The sequence below is a fragment of the Gouania willdenowi genome, unplaced genomic scaffold, assembly GCF_900634775.1.
Source record: "Gouania willdenowi unplaced genomic scaffold, fGouWil2.1 scaffold_228_arrow_ctg1, whole genome shotgun sequence".
In the NCBI taxonomy this organism is placed as follows: Eukaryota; Metazoa; Chordata; class Actinopteri; order Blenniiformes; family Gobiesocidae; genus Gouania; species Gouania willdenowi.
The window spans coordinates 719,050-738,895 of record NW_021144983.1 but is presented as its reverse complement, the minus strand read 5'-3'; the positions used below and the strand labels follow the sequence as shown (position 1 = coordinate 738,895).

At 42.2% G+C, this 19,846-nt stretch overlaps 1 long non-coding RNA gene across 1 annotated transcript; it reads left to right on the top strand.

Moving 5' to 3' along the window:
* The first annotated feature begins 32 nt into the window (after nucleotides 1–32).
* LOC114458982 (uncharacterized) lies at nucleotides 33–14,376 on the top strand. Its single transcript, XR_003673187.1, has 4 exons — nucleotides 33–607; nucleotides 1,865–5,683; nucleotides 6,941–10,759; nucleotides 12,017–14,376. It is a non-coding gene; the product is annotated as an uncharacterized LOC114458982 (long non-coding RNA).
* The last annotated feature ends 5,470 nt before the right edge of the window (nucleotides 14,377–19,846 follow it).

Here is a 19,846-nt window from a genome sequence, read left to right as displayed (position 1 = left end):
AATTTAATTTTCATCCTGAATTAAAGGAGAATTAAAGCTCTCGTGTAAATGTGGCCAGTGTGTATTGGAAATGAGAAGCTGGCCAAGATCGATGTGCATGTGTGTTTTCTTATTCATGTCTGTAAACATGAAATCTTTGGGTGTTTTGTCAGTCTGTGCAGAGGCTGTTTCATATTTCCTCCAAACACAACGTCACTTTTACAGCGTCTTGTCAGGTCAGGGACGGTAAATGTGCTTCTTCTGAAATCGTGAAGGAACTCCATACCGGCAACATTTTCTAGTTAGCTTAGCACGTAGCATCACTGGCAGAACAGGGTGAAAATGGTCAATCTGGTCCACTTCTGGTCGACTTCTTTGTTCATGTTTTCCTATAATTAGGAAACGTTCAGACGGATAATTCTGGTGCATCACTAATCTTCATGGTTTGGACCAATCATTTTCCTTTCTAACCCAGTGATGGAAGATGTTCTCTTTCTAAAGCTGCTCACTTCTCCTCTATTCAGGATGTGGTTGCCTATAAGAAGGTGGGAGTTCCTGTGTCTCGGATCTACACTGTGAACCCCAAGGGAGAGCTCATCCAGGAGCAGACTAAGGGAACCAAGTCCTCGTGAGTATTTTTACTTTCCATTCTTATTCATCCTCTTCTTGCATTTACCGACAGTTTGTTCTTGGAATGACAAATAACGCACCTTGAGTCATGGCTGAGGAGTTAAAGGCCTTCACACAGCGAAGCTGAAATTAAGAAAATGTTCTATGCTGCGTAATAGGCGTGAATTAAATCTCTGCAAAACTTGATCCAAACAAACTTTTAAAAATCCTCTAGAGCATGTTCATGCAGAGACTTGAACAGCAGGATGCTGCTCTTTGTTTTATTTAGTTTCATCATAAAGGGAACGTTGCATACTGAAATAATACAAATTTAAACATCCAGGAATGAATGAGACGGGTTGAATTTGTAGCAGGGTTGGGGGTCAGTTCCATTTTCAAATTACAATTACATCATCAAATATCCATGTTCAATTACAACTCAATTACAATTACGTTGACCAGCATTATTTCCAGTTACAAATAAAATACAAATACTATTTTCCCCCTAAAATCAATTACAATTATGTTCTCAATTACTAAATTAATAAATTACAACTAATCACAATTACTGAGCCTTTAATAAAAAAGCCCATAAAACGTAACCTTCGTCTTGTGTTAGCTTTCTGTTAGCATCTCTTATTAGATGGTCAGTTTTGGCTTAAATATGCTATGAAATACACTAAAGAATATTATCTTTTATCTAATTTATTTCTCATCTCTTGATTACCTTGTTAGACTTCCTTATCCATGAAAATATTAGTATTCATATTTTTGATGTGGGCGTCTGAGCATTTTTACCCCTCAATTTAACCTTTTTTTTTTTAAATGGGTAAACTTCATATGCAACATATTTTAATATTTGTTAACTAGGTATGCGTAAACCATAGATCTATAACACGGATCCCCAGTTTTGTGTTTAATTACGTGGTAAATTTTTTTAAATGTTCATGCCATTTACAATTACAAAATCAATTATCTGAACTCAATTATATTGCAATTTTGATTACAACAGTAACATTTTTTTCAGTTACAATTAAAATTTTAATTACGTCATAATTATAATTACAATTTTAATTGACCCTATCCCTGGTTTGCAAGTTTTCCGCAGGTGAACGTGTGTTAAAATACATATATACGATGCAGCAGTGGCAACAATACTCGTTGAATGACACTGAATGCTGATTTGCGTTGTCAGATTGGACGATTTAGATCCAGCTCTTAGCTCTGCTCATCACTGCTCTCCTGTCTAATCTCCATCCTTTCGTCACCTTCCCAGGTACAGCCGGCTGAGCGAGCTGGTGGAGCACATTTTCCCACTGCTCAGCAAAGAGCAGAACGCGGTCGTCCACAACCCAGAGTTCAGCTCCTTCTGTTTCTGGAGAGCGCCCTTACCAGAATTAAACATGGACGACCTGCTCTGACACCGTCACACGCTGCAGGGTAACAACACTGACTACCAAATCCACCTCTCTGTTGTCCATGACATCACAGGAATAATGGGAGCTGCTCCGGCGGCTGCGTGGAATCCTGTTTCTGATGTTAAACGGCATTCTTTGGACAGATCCATCTCATGAAGACACAAAATTAAAGCGTCAGCAGTTTTCCTGTCATCATTCAGTCAAACAAGCTGTGGCCACGCAAGTGTTTTCCAACAGCGCAGTCATTATTTATTACAATTTCTAATGTTTAAGTTATTGATTTCTGTCGTGATGCCTTCACTTGTCTTAAAAACAGTAAGTTATTACTTCTAGGTGGTTTATAATTGTTTGTGGTCACATACGTACTCGCTCCTCGACGCAGCAGCTCCTTAGCCTTGTGTTTTCACGACTTTGTTACGTTGCCCACGGCAACCTTTTTGACCCACGTCTGACGGCAGCACTGTGAACACATTCCCGAGCAAGCCTTGGCTTCAGCGTGAAGGCTTAAGAGGAGATGAAACCAATGCTTTTTGAAGAGCTTGGATAGAAGGCTTTCTGCTCGTCTCTGCTGCTTGTGACTTTTCCATTCTCTCCAAGGCTTTTTCTAACAAGTACTCAACGCACTTATTTTGTCCTAATGTTTGACGGCAGAGATGCATCTCATTGACAGAGTACAGAGAAACTACACCAGAGTTTGCAATCAAAAGTGCTTTAGCATCCATCAGCTAGAGGCTTTTTATTAAGTTCTTCATAAGTTGAAACTAAAGGTAGAAAAAAGTTAGTTTGCTCCAAAAAATAAAAGCAAAAGGAAACTTTTTGTAGATTAATGTGCAAAAGTATTGACACCCAAAAGCTAAAAAAGATACCAATAATGTAATATAATGTTCTCCCTGTGTGTTTTTTTGCACGTTATTGTTTTTTGTTGGTTTTATGTGAGAGAAACAGAAATCCATCCTGTGCCTCGTTTTAGTGAAGGAAGAGCAAACAGTCTCTTATTTTGGTGATGAACAGGAAATACTTGACTTTTGTTGAAGCCTTTTTGTGTATCTGCGCAGAAACACTGACCGGATGTAATGAAGAGTGAGTGTTGCGTGAAAAATAACGACTTGCGTTCTGAGTTTCTTTCATTTTTCCTTAAATCATTAAAAACTCACTGAACTGTCCACAAACGTTTGGTCATGTAGTGCCACTTTGTACCACAAGAGGGTGCCTAGGTTGACCAGTGTTGCTAACCTGAGCAGTTGTGCAGATTTACTGACAAATATTAAGATGGTTGAGACTTTTGATTTAACTAATGCAGCTACAGACCAAGTCGTGACTCATTACTGGCCCATGTGGCATCACATTAATATAATAATATGACTTACTATACAGTAGTGCATGAATCCCTCCTTGTTTGACTCAAGGCAAAGATATGAGACATTTTTCTAAAAAGATAAAATGTAATGCATACTTTGTACTTTTCACGGCTTTTAATTTTTACGAGTCAAAGTGCTGAGCTTAAAATAATGGCTTGCAATACTATTGTCTGCCACTAGATGGACGTCCTGTCACCGTGTGTCCATGCAGCGAAAGGTGCATCAGGATTGAAATATGAAGGAAAAACTAGCACCGTGGCGAGCTTGTAACTTCAGATAATGACCAAATGAAAGCCTGACTGATATAACTGAGTACGGACTGAACGCTACACGGACTCGGCACTGCCACCCAATGACCTAGGGTGGTATTACATAAACCTCACATACTTTACTTTTATGACTCCTGCTTCGATTTTCTGCTTCAAGTTTGGTGACGTCAGTAGATTTATCTTCTAACAAAAGCAACTCCATTCTTTCTATGAAAGTGAAGCATCTTGTGTGAAGGACTCACACCTCATGGCGTATGAACCTGTAATCTGTGGGTTTCTGTGTTTGTAATGCTGACGACCATCTCGCTCTTCTCTCTGATGCTTTTTCTGTTGTTTCTGTTACCCTAGTGATCTTTTGTGAGACTGAGTTTCCTACTATTTGCTTGCCATTAATTTGTGTCCGGCCAACAGAAGTACCTTAAATGTATGCTGTGTTGGATTTGTATAGCGATGTGGTATTAAGTATGTTTAAAGAGGAAGATTTATCGTATGAAGACTATAAGAGAGGAGGAGGAGGAAAAAAAAAAAGAAACAGGCCGGAAGAAGTGTGGCTTGTGGTTGTATTTGTATCAAATAAATTTTCTGAATATGTTTGTGTTGGCCTTGTTTCTTCCCTTTTACCAGGTGGAAGAATGATTACCACTGTTCTATTTATAGACTTTTAACTTTCTCAGAAGCATTAGAGCATTTACCAAATTGGGCCTTAGTTTATCACTTGCATTTTGTTATGGCAATAACACTGTTTTAATACACTGTTGGCGGCGCGCACAGTCGCAGCGGCCCGAGGCTCCCCGCTACTTTTGCACCTTTTTGTATGTTTATGTCCTTTCTATGTCCTTGTATCATGACATACCCATGTCACAGCAACCGAATCTACAGCCGTAAAGACCTGATAGACATCGGTTTTCAGGCAAAAATGGATATTTCAAGCATCTTCTCACGGACACACAACATTCCATCGGAGATAGCAAGACCGCCGGGCACCCCGTGGATTGTTGTCAGGCACGGCAGGCGCCGGAGGCAGCGCAGAGAGAGGAAGCAGAAACGCGGACGCCGGGCAGGCCTGCTAGCTCAGCTCAGGAGCTGACCGCATCGACCTCCGCTTCCATCCATCTTCCTGACAAATGCCAGATCCATTGCAAATAAGATGGATGAGCTGCAATCACAGATCGCCTACAACTGCTACATCCGTGAGTGTTGTCTGCTGATTGTCAGCGAGTCCTGGCTGCGCCCGCACATCCCCGACGCTACAGTGCAGCTAGCAGGCCGCACTCTCCACTGCCACGACCGGACCGAAGCCTCCGGTAAGAGCATGGGAGGAGGACTCTGTGTTTATGTGCTCGAGGACTGGTGCTCGGACAGCAGAGTGATACACACTCACTGCTCACCGGACATAGAGGCCATGTCAATTAAAATTAAGTGTTTAAAGGTCAGTTTAAAGCTAATTTAATTTTCATCCTGAATTAAAGGAGAATTAAAGCTCTCGTGTAAATGTGGCCAGTGTGTATTGGAAATGAGAAGCTGGCCAAGATCGATGTGCATGTGTGTTTTCTTATTCATGTCTGTAAACATGAAATCTTTGGGTGTTTTGTCAGTCTGTGCAGAGGCTGTTTCATATTTCCTCCAAACACAACGTCACTTTTACAGCGTCTTGTCAGGTCAGGGACGGTAAATGTGCTTCTTCTGAAATCGTGAAGGAACTCCATACCGGCAACATTTTCTAGTTAGCTTAGCACGTAGCATCACTGGCAGAACAGGGTGAAAATGGTCAATCTGGTCCACTTCTGGTCGACTTCTTTGTTCATGTTTTCCTATAATTAGGAAACGTTCAGACGGATAATTCTGGTGCATCACTAATCTTCATGGTTTGGACCAATCATTTTCCTTTCTAACCCAGTGATGGAAGATGTTCTCTTTCTAAAGCTGCTCACTTCTCCTCTATTCAGGATGTGGTTGCCTATAAGAAGGTGGGAGTTCCTGTGTCTCGGATCTACACTGTGAACCCCAAGGGAGAGCTCATCCAGGAGCAGACTAAGGGAACCAAGTCCTCGTGAGTATTTTTACTTTCCATTCTTATTCATCCTCTTCTTGCATTTACCGACAGTTTGTTCTTGGAATGACAAATAACGCACCTTGAGTCATGGCTGAGGAGTTAAAGGCCTTCACACAGCGAAGCTGAAATTAAGAAAATGTTCTATGCTGCGTAATAGGCGTGAATTAAATCTCTGCAAAACTTGATCCAAACAAACTTTTAAAAATCCTCTAGAGCATGTTCATGCAGAGACTTGAACAGCAGGATGCTGCTCTTTGTTTTATTTAGTTTCATCATAAAGGGAACGTTGCATACTGAAATAATACAAATTTAAACATCCAGGAATGAATGAGACGGGTTGAATTTGTAGCAGGGTTGGGGGTCAGTTCCATTTTCAAATTACAATTACATCATCAAATATCCATGTTCAATTACAACTCAATTACAATTACGTTGACCAGCATTATTTCCAGTTACAAATAAAATACAAATACTATTTTCCCCCTAAAATCAATTACAATTATGTTCTCAATTACTAAATTAATAAATTACAACTAATCACAATTACTGAGCCTTTAATAAAAAAGCCCATAAAACGTAACCTTCGTCTTGTGTTAGCTTTCTGTTAGCATCTCTTATTAGATGGTCAGTTTTGGCTTAAATATGCTATGAAATACACTAAAGAATATTATCTTTTATCTAATTTATTTCTCATCTCTTGATTACCTTGTTAGACTTCCTTATCCATGAAAATATTAGTATTCATATTTTTGATGTGGGCGTCTGAGCATTTTTACCCCTCAATTTAACCTTTTTTTTTTTAAATGGGTAAACTTCATATGCAACATATTTTAATATTTGTTAACTAGGTATGCGTAAACCATAGATCTATAACACGGATCCCCAGTTTTGTGTTTAATTACGTGGTAAATTTTTTTAAATGTTCATGCCATTTACAATTACAAAATCAATTATCTGAACTCAATTATATTGCAATTTTGATTACAACAGTAACATTTTTTTCAGTTACAATTAAAATTTTAATTACGTCATAATTATAATTACAATTTTAATTGACCCTATCCCTGGTTTGCAAGTTTTCCGCAGGTGAACGTGTGTTAAAATACATATATACGATGCAGCAGTGGCAACAATACTCGTTGAATGACACTGAATGCTGATTTGCGTTGTCAGATTGGACGATTTAGATCCAGCTCTTAGCTCTGCTCATCACTGCTCTCCTGTCTAATCTCCATCCTTTCGTCACCTTCCCAGGTACAGCCGGCTGAGCGAGCTGGTGGAGCACATTTTCCCACTGCTCAGCAAAGAGCAGAACGCGGTCGTCCACAACCCAGAGTTCAGCTCCTTCTGTTTCTGGAGAGCGCCCTTACCAGAATTAAACATGGACGACCTGCTCTGACACCGTCACACGCTGCAGGGTAACAACACTGACTACCAAATCCACCTCTCTGTTGTCCATGACATCACAGGAATAATGGGAGCTGCTCCGGCGGCTGCGTGGAATCCTGTTTCTGATGTTAAACGGCATTCTTTGGACAGATCCATCTCATGAAGACACAAAATTAAAGCGTCAGCAGTTTTCCTGTCATCATTCAGTCAAACAAGCTGTGGCCACGCAAGTGTTTTCCAACAGCGCAGTCATTATTTATTACAATTTCTAATGTTTAAGTTATTGATTTCTGTCGTGATGCCTTCACTTGTCTTAAAAACAGTAAGTTATTACTTCTAGGTGGTTTATAATTGTTTGTGGTCACATACGTACTCGCTCCTCGACGCAGCAGCTCCTTAGCCTTGTGTTTTCACGACTTTGTTACGTTGCCCACGGCAACCTTTTTGACCCACGTCTGACGGCAGCACTGTGAACACATTCCCGAGCAAGCCTTGGCTTCAGCGTGAAGGCTTAAGAGGAGATGAAACCAATGCTTTTTGAAGAGCTTGGATAGAAGGCTTTCTGCTCGTCTCTGCTGCTTGTGACTTTTCCATTCTCTCCAAGGCTTTTTCTAACAAGTACTCAACGCACTTATTTTGTCCTAATGTTTGACGGCAGAGATGCATCTCATTGACAGAGTACAGAGAAACTACACCAGAGTTTGCAATCAAAAGTGCTTTAGCATCCATCAGCTAGAGGCTTTTTATTAAGTTCTTCATAAGTTGAAACTAAAGGTAGAAAAAAGTTAGTTTGCTCCAAAAAATAAAAGCAAAAGGAAACTTTTTGTAGATTAATGTGCAAAAGTATTGACACCCAAAAGCTAAAAAAGATACCAATAATGTAATATAATGTTCTCCCTGTGTGTTTTTTTGCACGTTATTGTTTTTTGTTGGTTTTATGTGAGAGAAACAGAAATCCATCCTGTGCCTCGTTTTAGTGAAGGAAGAGCAAACAGTCTCTTATTTTGGTGATGAACAGGAAATACTTGACTTTTGTTGAAGCCTTTTTGTGTATCTGCGCAGAAACACTGACCGGATGTAATGAAGAGTGAGTGTTGCGTGAAAAATAACGACTTGCGTTCTGAGTTTCTTTCATTTTTCCTTAAATCATTAAAAACTCACTGAACTGTCCACAAACGTTTGGTCATGTAGTGCCACTTTGTACCACAAGAGGGTGCCTAGGTTGACCAGTGTTGCTAACCTGAGCAGTTGTGCAGATTTACTGACAAATATTAAGATGGTTGAGACTTTTGATTTAACTAATGCAGCTACAGACCAAGTCGTGACTCATTACTGGCCCATGTGGCATCACATTAATATAATAATATGACTTACTATACAGTAGTGCATGAATCCCTCCTTGTTTGACTCAAGGCAAAGATATGAGACATTTTTCTAAAAAGATAAAATGTAATGCATACTTTGTACTTTTCACGGCTTTTAATTTTTACGAGTCAAAGTGCTGAGCTTAAAATAATGGCTTGCAATACTATTGTCTGCCACTAGATGGACGTCCTGTCACCGTGTGTCCATGCAGCGAAAGGTGCATCAGGATTGAAATATGAAGGAAAAACTAGCACCGTGGCGAGCTTGTAACTTCAGATAATGACCAAATGAAAGCCTGACTGATATAACTGAGTACGGACTGAACGCTACACGGACTCGGCACTGCCACCCAATGACCTAGGGTGGTATTACATAAACCTCACATACTTTACTTTTATGACTCCTGCTTCGATTTTCTGCTTCAAGTTTGGTGACGTCAGTAGATTTATCTTCTAACAAAAGCAACTCCATTCTTTCTATGAAAGTGAAGCATCTTGTGTGAAGGACTCACACCTCATGGCGTATGAACCTGTAATCTGTGGGTTTCTGTGTTTGTAATGCTGACGACCATCTCGCTCTTCTCTCTGATGCTTTTTCTGTTGTTTCTGTTACCCTAGTGATCTTTTGTGAGACTGAGTTTCCTACTATTTGCTTGCCATTAATTTGTGTCCGGCCAACAGAAGTACCTTAAATGTATGCTGTGTTGGATTTGTATAGCGATGTGGTATTAAGTATGTTTAAAGAGGAAGATTTATCGTATGAAGACTATAAGAGAGGAGGAGGAGGAAAAAAAAAAAGAAACAGGCCGGAAGAAGTGTGGCTTGTGGTTGTATTTGTATCAAATAAATTTTCTGAATATGTTTGTGTTGGCCTTGTTTCTTCCCTTTTACCAGGTGGAAGAATGATTACCACTGTTCTATTTATAGACTTTTAACTTTCTCAGAAGCATTAGAGCATTTACCAAATTGGGCCTTAGTTTATCACTTGCATTTTGTTATGGCAATAACACTGTTTTAATACACTGTTGGCGGCGCGCACAGTCGCAGCGGCCCGAGGCTCCCCGCTACTTTTGCACCTTTTTGTATGTTTATGTCCTTTCTATGTCCTTGTATCATGACATACCCATGTCACAGCAACCGAATCTACAGCCGTAAAGACCTGATAGACATCGGTTTTCAGGCAAAAATGGATATTTCAAGCATCTTCTCACGGACACACAACATTCCATCGGAGATAGCAAGACCGCCGGGCACCCCGTGGATTGTTGTCAGGCACGGCAGGCGCCGGAGGCAGCGCAGAGAGAGGAAGCAGAAACGCGGACGCCGGGCAGGCCTGCTAGCTCAGCTCAGGAGCTGACCGCATCGACCTCCGCTTCCATCCATCTTCCTGACAAATGCCAGATCCATTGCAAATAAGATGGATGAGCTGCAATCACAGATCGCCTACAACTGCTACATCCGTGAGTGTTGTCTGCTGATTGTCAGCGAGTCCTGGCTGCGCCCGCACATCCCCGACGCTACAGTGCAGCTAGCAGGCCGCACTCTCCACTGCCACGACCGGACCGAAGCCTCCGGTAAGAGCATGGGAGGAGGACTCTGTGTTTATGTGCTCGAGGACTGGTGCTCGGACAGCAGAGTGATACACACTCACTGCTCACCGGACATAGAGGCCATGTCAATTAAAATTAAGTGTTTAAAGGTCAGTTTAAAGCTAATTTAATTTTCATCCTGAATTAAAGGAGAATTAAAGCTCTCGTGTAAATGTGGCCAGTGTGTATTGGAAATGAGAAGCTGGCCAAGATCGATGTGCATGTGTGTTTTCTTATTCATGTCTGTAAACATGAAATCTTTGGGTGTTTTGTCAGTCTGTGCAGAGGCTGTTTCATATTTCCTCCAAACACAACGTCACTTTTACAGCGTCTTGTCAGGTCAGGGACGGTAAATGTGCTTCTTCTGAAATCGTGAAGGAACTCCATACCGGCAACATTTTCTAGTTAGCTTAGCACGTAGCATCACTGGCAGAACAGGGTGAAAATGGTCAATCTGGTCCACTTCTGGTCGACTTCTTTGTTCATGTTTTCCTATAATTAGGAAACGTTCAGACGGATAATTCTGGTGCATCACTAATCTTCATGGTTTGGACCAATCATTTTCCTTTCTAACCCAGTGATGGAAGATGTTCTCTTTCTAAAGCTGCTCACTTCTCCTCTATTCAGGATGTGGTTGCCTATAAGAAGGTGGGAGTTCCTGTGTCTCGGATCTACACTGTGAACCCCAAGGGAGAGCTCATCCAGGAGCAGACTAAGGGAACCAAGTCCTCGTGAGTATTTTTACTTTCCATTCTTATTCATCCTCTTCTTGCATTTACCGACAGTTTGTTCTTGGAATGACAAATAACGCACCTTGAGTCATGGCTGAGGAGTTAAAGGCCTTCACACAGCGAAGCTGAAATTAAGAAAATGTTCTATGCTGCGTAATAGGCGTGAATTAAATCTCTGCAAAACTTGATCCAAACAAACTTTTAAAAATCCTCTAGAGCATGTTCATGCAGAGACTTGAACAGCAGGATGCTGCTCTTTGTTTTATTTAGTTTCATCATAAAGGGAACGTTGCATACTGAAATAATACAAATTTAAACATCCAGGAATGAATGAGACGGGTTGAATTTGTAGCAGGGTTGGGGGTCAGTTCCATTTTCAAATTACAATTACATCATCAAATATCCATGTTCAATTACAACTCAATTACAATTACGTTGACCAGCATTATTTCCAGTTACAAATAAAATACAAATACTATTTTCCCCCTAAAATCAATTACAATTATGTTCTCAATTACTAAATTAATAAATTACAACTAATCACAATTACTGAGCCTTTAATAAAAAAGCCCATAAAACGTAACCTTCGTCTTGTGTTAGCTTTCTGTTAGCATCTCTTATTAGATGGTCAGTTTTGGCTTAAATATGCTATGAAATACACTAAAGAATATTATCTTTTATCTAATTTATTTCTCATCTCTTGATTACCTTGTTAGACTTCCTTATCCATGAAAATATTAGTATTCATATTTTTGATGTGGGCGTCTGAGCATTTTTACCCCTCAATTTAACCTTTTTTTTTTTAAATGGGTAAACTTCATATGCAACATATTTTAATATTTGTTAACTAGGTATGCGTAAACCATAGATCTATAACACGGATCCCCAGTTTTGTGTTTAATTACGTGGTAAATTTTTTTAAATGTTCATGCCATTTACAATTACAAAATCAATTATCTGAACTCAATTATATTGCAATTTTGATTACAACAGTAACATTTTTTTCAGTTACAATTAAAATTTTAATTACGTCATAATTATAATTACAATTTTAATTGACCCTATCCCTGGTTTGCAAGTTTTCCGCAGGTGAACGTGTGTTAAAATACATATATACGATGCAGCAGTGGCAACAATACTCGTTGAATGACACTGAATGCTGATTTGCGTTGTCAGATTGGACGATTTAGATCCAGCTCTTAGCTCTGCTCATCACTGCTCTCCTGTCTAATCTCCATCCTTTCGTCACCTTCCCAGGTACAGCCGGCTGAGCGAGCTGGTGGAGCACATTTTCCCACTGCTCACCAAAGAGCAGAACGCGGTCGTCCACAACCCAGAGTTCAGCTCCTTCTGTTTCTGGAGAGCGCCCTTACCAGAATTAAACATGGACGACCTGCTCTGACACCGTCACACGCTGCAGGGTAACAACACTGACTACCAAATCCACCTCTCTGTTGTCCATGACATCACAGGAATAATGGGAGCTGCTCCGGCGGCTGCGTGGAATCCTGTTTCTGATGTTAAACGGCATTCTTTGGACAGATCCATCTCATGAAGACACAAAATTAAAGCGTCAGCAGTTTTCCTGTCATCATTCAGTCAAACAAGCTGTGGCCACGCAAGTGTTTTCCAACAGCGCAGTCATTATTTATTACAATTTCTAATGTTTAAGTTATTGATTTCTGTCGTGATGCCTTCACTTGTCTTAAAAACAGTAAGTTATTACTTCTAGGTGGTTTATAATTGTTTGTGGTCACATACGTACTCGCTCCTCGACGCAGCAGCTCCTTAGCCTTGTGTTTTCACGACTTTGTTACGTTGCCCACGGCAACCTTTTTGACCCACGTCTGACGGCAGCACTGTGAACACATTCCCGAGCAAGCCTTGGCTTCAGCGTGAAGGCTTAAGAGGAGATGAAACCAATGCTTTTTGAAGAGCTTGGATAGAAGGCTTTCTGCTCGTCTCTGCTGCTTGTGACTTTTCCATTCTCTCCAAGGCTTTTTCTAACAAGTACTCAACGCACTTATTTTGTCCTAATGTTTGACGGCAGAGATGCATCTCATTGACAGAGTACAGAGAAACTACACCAGAGTTTGCAATCAAAAGTGCTTTAGCATCCATCAGCTAGAGGCTTTTTATTAAGTTCTTCATAAGTTGAAACTAAAGGTAGAAAAAAGTTAGTTTGCTCCAAAAAATAAAAGCAAAAGGAAACTTTTTGTAGATTAATGTGCAAAAGTATTGACACCCAAAAGCTAAAAAAGATACCAATAATGTAATATAATGTTCTCCCTGTGTGTTTTTTTGCACGTTATTGTTTTTTGTTGGTTTTATGTGAGAGAAACAGAAATCCATCCTGTGCCTCGTTTTAGTGAAGGAAGAGCAAACAGTCTCTTATTTTGGTGATGAACAGGAAATACTTGACTTTTGTTGAAGCCTTTTTGTGTATCTGCGCAGAAACACTGACCGGATGTAATGAAGAGTGAGTGTTGCGTGAAAAATAACGACTTGCGTTCTGAGTTTCTTTCATTTTTCCTTAAATCATTAAAAACTCACTGAACTGTCCACAAACGTTTGGTCATGTAGTGCCACTTTGTACCACAAGAGGGTGCCTAGGTTGACCAGTGTTGCTAACCTGAGCAGTTGTGCAGATTTACTGACAAATATTAAGATGGTTGAGACTTTTGATTTAACTAATGCAGCTACAGACCAAGTCGTGACTCATTACTGGCCCATGTGGCATCACATTAATATAATAATATGACTTACTATACAGTAGTGCATGAATCCCTCCTTGTTTGACTCAAGGCAAAGATATGAGACATTTTTCTAAAAAGATAAAATGTAATGCATACTTTGTACTTTTCACGGCTTTTAATTTTTACGAGTCAAAGTGCTGAGCTTAAAATAATGGCTTGCAATACTATTGTCTGCCACTAGATGGACGTCCTGTCACCGTGTGTCCATGCAGCGAAAGGTGCATCAGGATTGAAATATGAAGGAAAAACTAGCACCGTGGCGAGCTTGTAACTTCAGATAATGACCAAATGAAAGCCTGACTGATATAACTGAGTACGGACTGAACGCTACACGGACTCGGCACTGCCACCCAATGACCTAGGGTGGTATTACATAAACCTCACATACTTTACTTTTATGACTCCTGCTTCGATTTTCTGCTTCAAGTTTGGTGACGTCAGTAGATTTATCTTCTAACAAAAGCAACTCCATTCTTTCTATGAAAGTGAAGCATCTTGTGTGAAGGACTCACACCTCATGGCGTATGAACCTGTAATCTGTGGGTTTCTGTGTTTGTAATGCTGACGACCATCTCGCTCTTCTCTCTGATGCTTTTTCTGTTGTTTCTGTTACCCTAGTGATCTTTTGTGAGACTGAGTTTCCTACTATTTGCTTGCCATTAATTTGTGTCCGGCCAACAGAAGTACCTTAAATGTATGCTGTGTTGGATTTGTATAGCGATGTGGTATTAAGTATGTTTAAAGAGGAAGATTTATCGTATGAAGACTATAAGAGAGGAGGAGGAGGAAAAAAAAAAAGAAACAGGCCGGAAGAAGTGTGGCTTGTGGTTGTATTTGTATCAAATAAATTTTCTGAATATGTTTGTGTTGGCCTTGTTTCTTCCCTTTTACCAGGTGGAAGAATGATTACCACTGTTCTATTTATAGACTTTTAACTTTCTCAGAAGCATTAGAGCATTTACCAAATTGGGCCTTAGTTTATCACTTGCATTTTGTTATGGCAATAACACTGTTTTAATACACTGTTGGCGGCGCGCACAGTCGCAGCGGCCCGAGGCTCCCCGCTACTTTTGCACCTTTTTGTATGTTTATGTCCTTTCTATGTCCTTGTATCATGACATACCCATGTCACAGCAACCGAATCTACAGCCGTAAAGACCTGATAGACATCGGTTTTCAGGCAAAAATGGATATTTCAAGCATCTTCTCACGGACACACAACATTCCATCGGAGATAGCAAGACCGCCGGGCACCCCGTGGATTGTTGTCAGGCACGGCAGGCGCCGGAGGCAGCGCAGAGAGAGGAAGCAGAAACGCGGACGCCGGGCAGGCCTGCTAGCTCAGCTCAGGAGCTGACCGCATCGACCTCCGCTTCCATCCATCTTCCTGACAAATGCCAGATCCATTGCAAATAAGATGGATGAGCTGCAATCACAGATCGCCTACAACTGCTACATCCGTGAGTGTTGTCTGCTGATTGTCAGCGAGTCCTGGCTGCGCCCGCACATCCCCGACGCTACAGTGCAGCTAGCAGGCCGCACTCTCCACTGCCACGACCGGACCGAAGCCTCTGGTAAGAGCATGGGAGGAGGACTCTGTGTTTATGTGCTCGAGGACTGGTGCTCGGACAGCAGAGTGATACACACTCACTGCTCACCGGACATAGAGGCCATGTCTGTCCAGTGCCGACCGTTCTATCTGCCACGGGAGCTAACGGTAGCCATTGTAACTGCTGTCTACATACCTCCCGACGCTAACGTTAGCACGGCACTCGGCCAGCTTCAGATCATGGTCTCTAAACAACAGAGGGCTCACCCAGACGGGGTTCACGTCATCGCTGGGGCTTTTAATCAAGCACATATCAAGGCTGTTCTCCCCAAATTTTACCAGCACGTCAAGTGTGCAACCAGGGGAGAAAACACACTGGATCATGTTCACTCAAATATAAAGCATGCATATAGGGCGACCTCCCTCCCCCATCTTGGACAATCAGACCACCTCTCCCTGCTCCTCTTCCCTGCCTACACCCCCCTCAGAAGGCAAACTAAGCCAGCCTTTCAGACCATCAAAGCCTGGCCTGAAAATGCTCTCAACCAGCTGCAGGACTGCTTTGCCTGCACGGAGTGGAGTATTTTTGAAGATCAGGACCTGGACACACACACCGAGTTTGTCCTCTTCTACATCAGGTGCTGTGTAGAGAACGTCACCGAGGACAGACGCATCCGGGTCTTTCCAAACAGGAAGCCCTGGATGACGAGGGAAGTCCAGACCCTGATCAGAGCCCGTAACTCGGCCTTCAGGACGGGGGACAGAGCCCTCTACAGCACCGCCAGAGCAGACCTGAGGAGGGGCATCAAACAGGCCAAGGTCTCCTACAAGAATAAAATAGAGGGATACCTGACAGACAACAACCCAGGCCCTAACCAACTATAAAGGAAACCCCCCTCCCACATCCTCCAGCCGCAGCAGCACACTGACAGAGGAGCTGAACAGCTTCTTTGCCCGGTTCGAGACCACCACCACACACCTACAGTCACTGCCCCCTCCTGGTTCCAGCACCCCACCTTTCTCTCTCCAGGAGCATGAGGTGAGGAAAAACTTAAGAGCAGTGAACCCCAGGAAAGCTGCTGGTCCTGACGGCATCCCAGGGGCGGTGATTAAAGCATGTGCAGACCAACTGACAGGGATCCTCACCACACTCTTCAACCTCTCCCTGACACATGCCACCGTCCCCACATGTCTGAAGGCCTCCACCATCGTCCCCATCCCCAAAAAACCTGCCATAGACAGCCTAAACGATTACAGACCGATCGCTCTGACGTCTGTAATCATGAAGTGCATGGAGCGATCAGTTTCTCAGCACATCAGAGACTGCCTCCCTCCCACCTTCGACCCACACCAGTTTGCCTACAGGGCAAACCGATCCACAGAGGACGCCATCGCCATCACACTTCACACAGCGCTGAGTCATCTGGAGAACAAGAAGAGCTATGTGAGGATGCTTTTCGTGGACTACAGCTCAGCGTTCAACACAATCATTCCGGACATCCTAATCACCAAACTGTTGAAATTACAGATACCTCTCCCCGCCTGCAACTGGATTAAACACTTCCTGACGAGCCGCCCACAGTCTGTCAGACTCGGCCTTCACCACTCCTCCACCATCACACTCAGCACTGGTTCCCCTCAAGGCTGCGTCTTGAGCCCTCTACTGTACGCCCTGTACACCTATGACTGCTCTTCAACTCACCCAACCAACCGTATTATTAAATATGCGGACGACACCACTGTGGTGGGACTCATCCGAGGCGAGGATGATACAGCGTACAGGGCCGAGGTAGAGGAACTATCACGCTGGTGCTCAGCAAACAACCTGACCCTGAATATCCAGAAAACAAAAGAACTGATCATGGACTTCAGGAAGATCGGACAGGACCACACCCCCCTCCTCATAAATGGAGAACAGGTGGAGACTGTCACCACCTTCAGGTTTCTGGGCACCCACATCTCTGCTGACCACTCCTGGACTGTCAACATCGGGGCCCTGGTCAAGAAGGCTCAGCAGCGGCTACACTTCCTGCGTGTCCTCAGGAAGAACCATCTGGACACGAAGCTGCTGTTGGCCTTTTATCACTCCTCTGTGGAGAGCGTGCTGACATACTGTCTGGGTGTGTGGTACGCAGGCTCAACAGTCAAGGACAGGAAGGCGGTGCAGAGGGTCATTAACACTGCCCAAAAAATCATCGGCTGCCCTCTGCCCAGCCTGGAAAACATCGCCACATCCTGCTGCCTCAGGAGAACCAAGGCCATCACAGGAGACCCCTTACACCCTGCTCACCCCCTGTTCGACCTGCTGCCCTCTGGAAAACGCTGCAGGTCAACAAAGTCTCACACATGCAGACTGACAAACAGCTTCTTCCTCTGGGCCATACGGACTGCAAACACCCATGGATACACACACACACACTCACTCAGGAACAATCTCCCATAACCCCCCCCACACACATACACACACACTTTAGCACTAAACACTACAGCACTTTAAACTGTTATTTACTCTGTAAATTACTCACCGATGTCTCGTTTTAAAATTTTTATGCCATGCGTTGATTTTTTATCATCTTTGTACATATTCAATGCCTTGTTGTTGTTTTTGCTCCTGTCTTTTAATTCTATGCTCTGTGGTGTACTGTAGCTCTATGCGAGCATCTCTCAAATTTCACTGCACCACCAAGTACCGTGACAATAAAAGACTTCTATTCTTCTATTCTATTATATTCATCATCATATCGTCAAATGTGTGTTCAGGTGTACAATTTGTCATGTTTTAATACATGATGACTGCATTACTCTTTGCACTTTTGAACAGCTGAGTCATGTTTGATTAAACAGTACAGATCGTATTGTATCCACAGTGCAACACAGAGTCTCTGCTGAAGGCCAAACTCAAACTCGCATGCAGATATACACGCACACACACTATCAAGGACAGATAAGAGTGGCGCCCAACCTTCCTCATAATATACACGTCTTCATCATCTTCAAATGTTTCCACTGTTGGGCATCTGACCCCCTCCTTTTCCTCATCTCAGGGTGGAACTTTTTCTGCTATCTGTATAAAAGCATAAGCTGTGAAACTGTTAGTGGGTCTTGTTTTTTGCTCTGCCAGGAGCCTTTTGACCATCCTTGTTGGGGCCTGCCTTTCATTCTACAGGATGGAAGCTTCTTTTTTTTTTTTTTTTTTACTCCTTTTTAATTTAATTTTATAATAAATCATTTTTTATAAAATCATCATGCTTTGACTGGACTCCATCATTCAACCAGAGCAATAAATCATGTCTCCAAATGAGGTCAACCGCAAATTTGCCGTGACAAATTGGCGATCACGAACAGGATCCATCTTCTACTCTGGGGGGCTTCTGCCGTGGACCGGTACCGGAGAGTGGACGCACTTAAAACCCAAAGCCAGTTTTTTTATGGCATGGGACTCCGAGTCTGCCTCGCGGTGGTCTGCCCCTCGGACAGAGACTGGACCACAAACCATCGGTTGATCCTCAAACACCAATTCGGACTATTAAGGTAAAGCTGCCTTTATATATATATATATATATATATATATATATATATATATATATATATTCGCTCTGTGTTGATAGACAGGCAACCAGTCGAGCACTGTATTGATTTTCATCATTCTGGAGGTTCCCTCCTTCTTCAGCTGTTCTGTGCTTTGATGCAGTAAAGAGACTGCCATGGGAATGGCTCAAATGGTTGAAGTTCTTTGCTTTTTAATACTATAAGTTCCCTAAAACTAACAGCGTTAGTGACACAACGTTGTGGTTTCTCAGCTTTCCCTCTGCCTACAGAATAGTGCTAAGCCATTGCAACACAGACACTATTTTAATTTTAATTTTAAATTTCATTTGATTTCATGTTTGATATATCTGGGGTCCACTCTAAAATGACTATGAGCAACACACACTCAAACACACACACAAATGAATACAGTATTTCATTTTATTTTATTTTAATATTACTGTTATCATCATTATAATTTTTTTATTATTTTATTGTTAGTTTCTGTTGGCTTTGCGGTTGTCCCTGAAGAAACGACATCTTCAATGAAAGCTCTTAATGAATGAAATCACCTTCAACCCTTATGCTAATGAAATGTCAACATCATTCAAAGGACCAAGCTTCAGAAGGAAATCGACTATCAAAGGACTCAACTCTCCCATTCAGCAAAGCAATGCTGCAACGAAATAACTCGCTCAGTCCCAAGTCAACTCTTCATCGTCTATGGGATGGGCCAATGCTGGGATTAACACATCCTGCCCCATCATCAAAGACTGAGAACCTGTGGGCGTCGGAGTTGGTTGGACACTCCCCCACCAATGAGTTGTGGGTTAAATGCCACGATTACTGCCTGAATGATGGGCAGCAACTGCAGACTGATCACACGTCTGCTGGAACATCTTCACCAAAAAATACACTGTTTCAAAAGCCACGAGGATACCAAGCCATAAGAAGTCCACCACAGCCTTTGGTAGTAGTGCTATATCACTTTAGCCTTGAACTTTGGCATGGGGGGGGGACAACTAGCAAAAAGCCAACAAGCTTCTCCTTCGATAGGACAATACTAACCCCTCTGTTTTCTGACTGTACGCTAGATTATTTTGTTTTCATTTATTCTCTGACACACTTTGAGAAACACTTAAAAGAAGGTGTGCTCTAAGCAGACAAACCAGACATACAGTCACACACTCACGTTCATAACTATGAGCTGAAACACAGGACCACCATAACTTCACACAGAACCCTTCTGTTAGC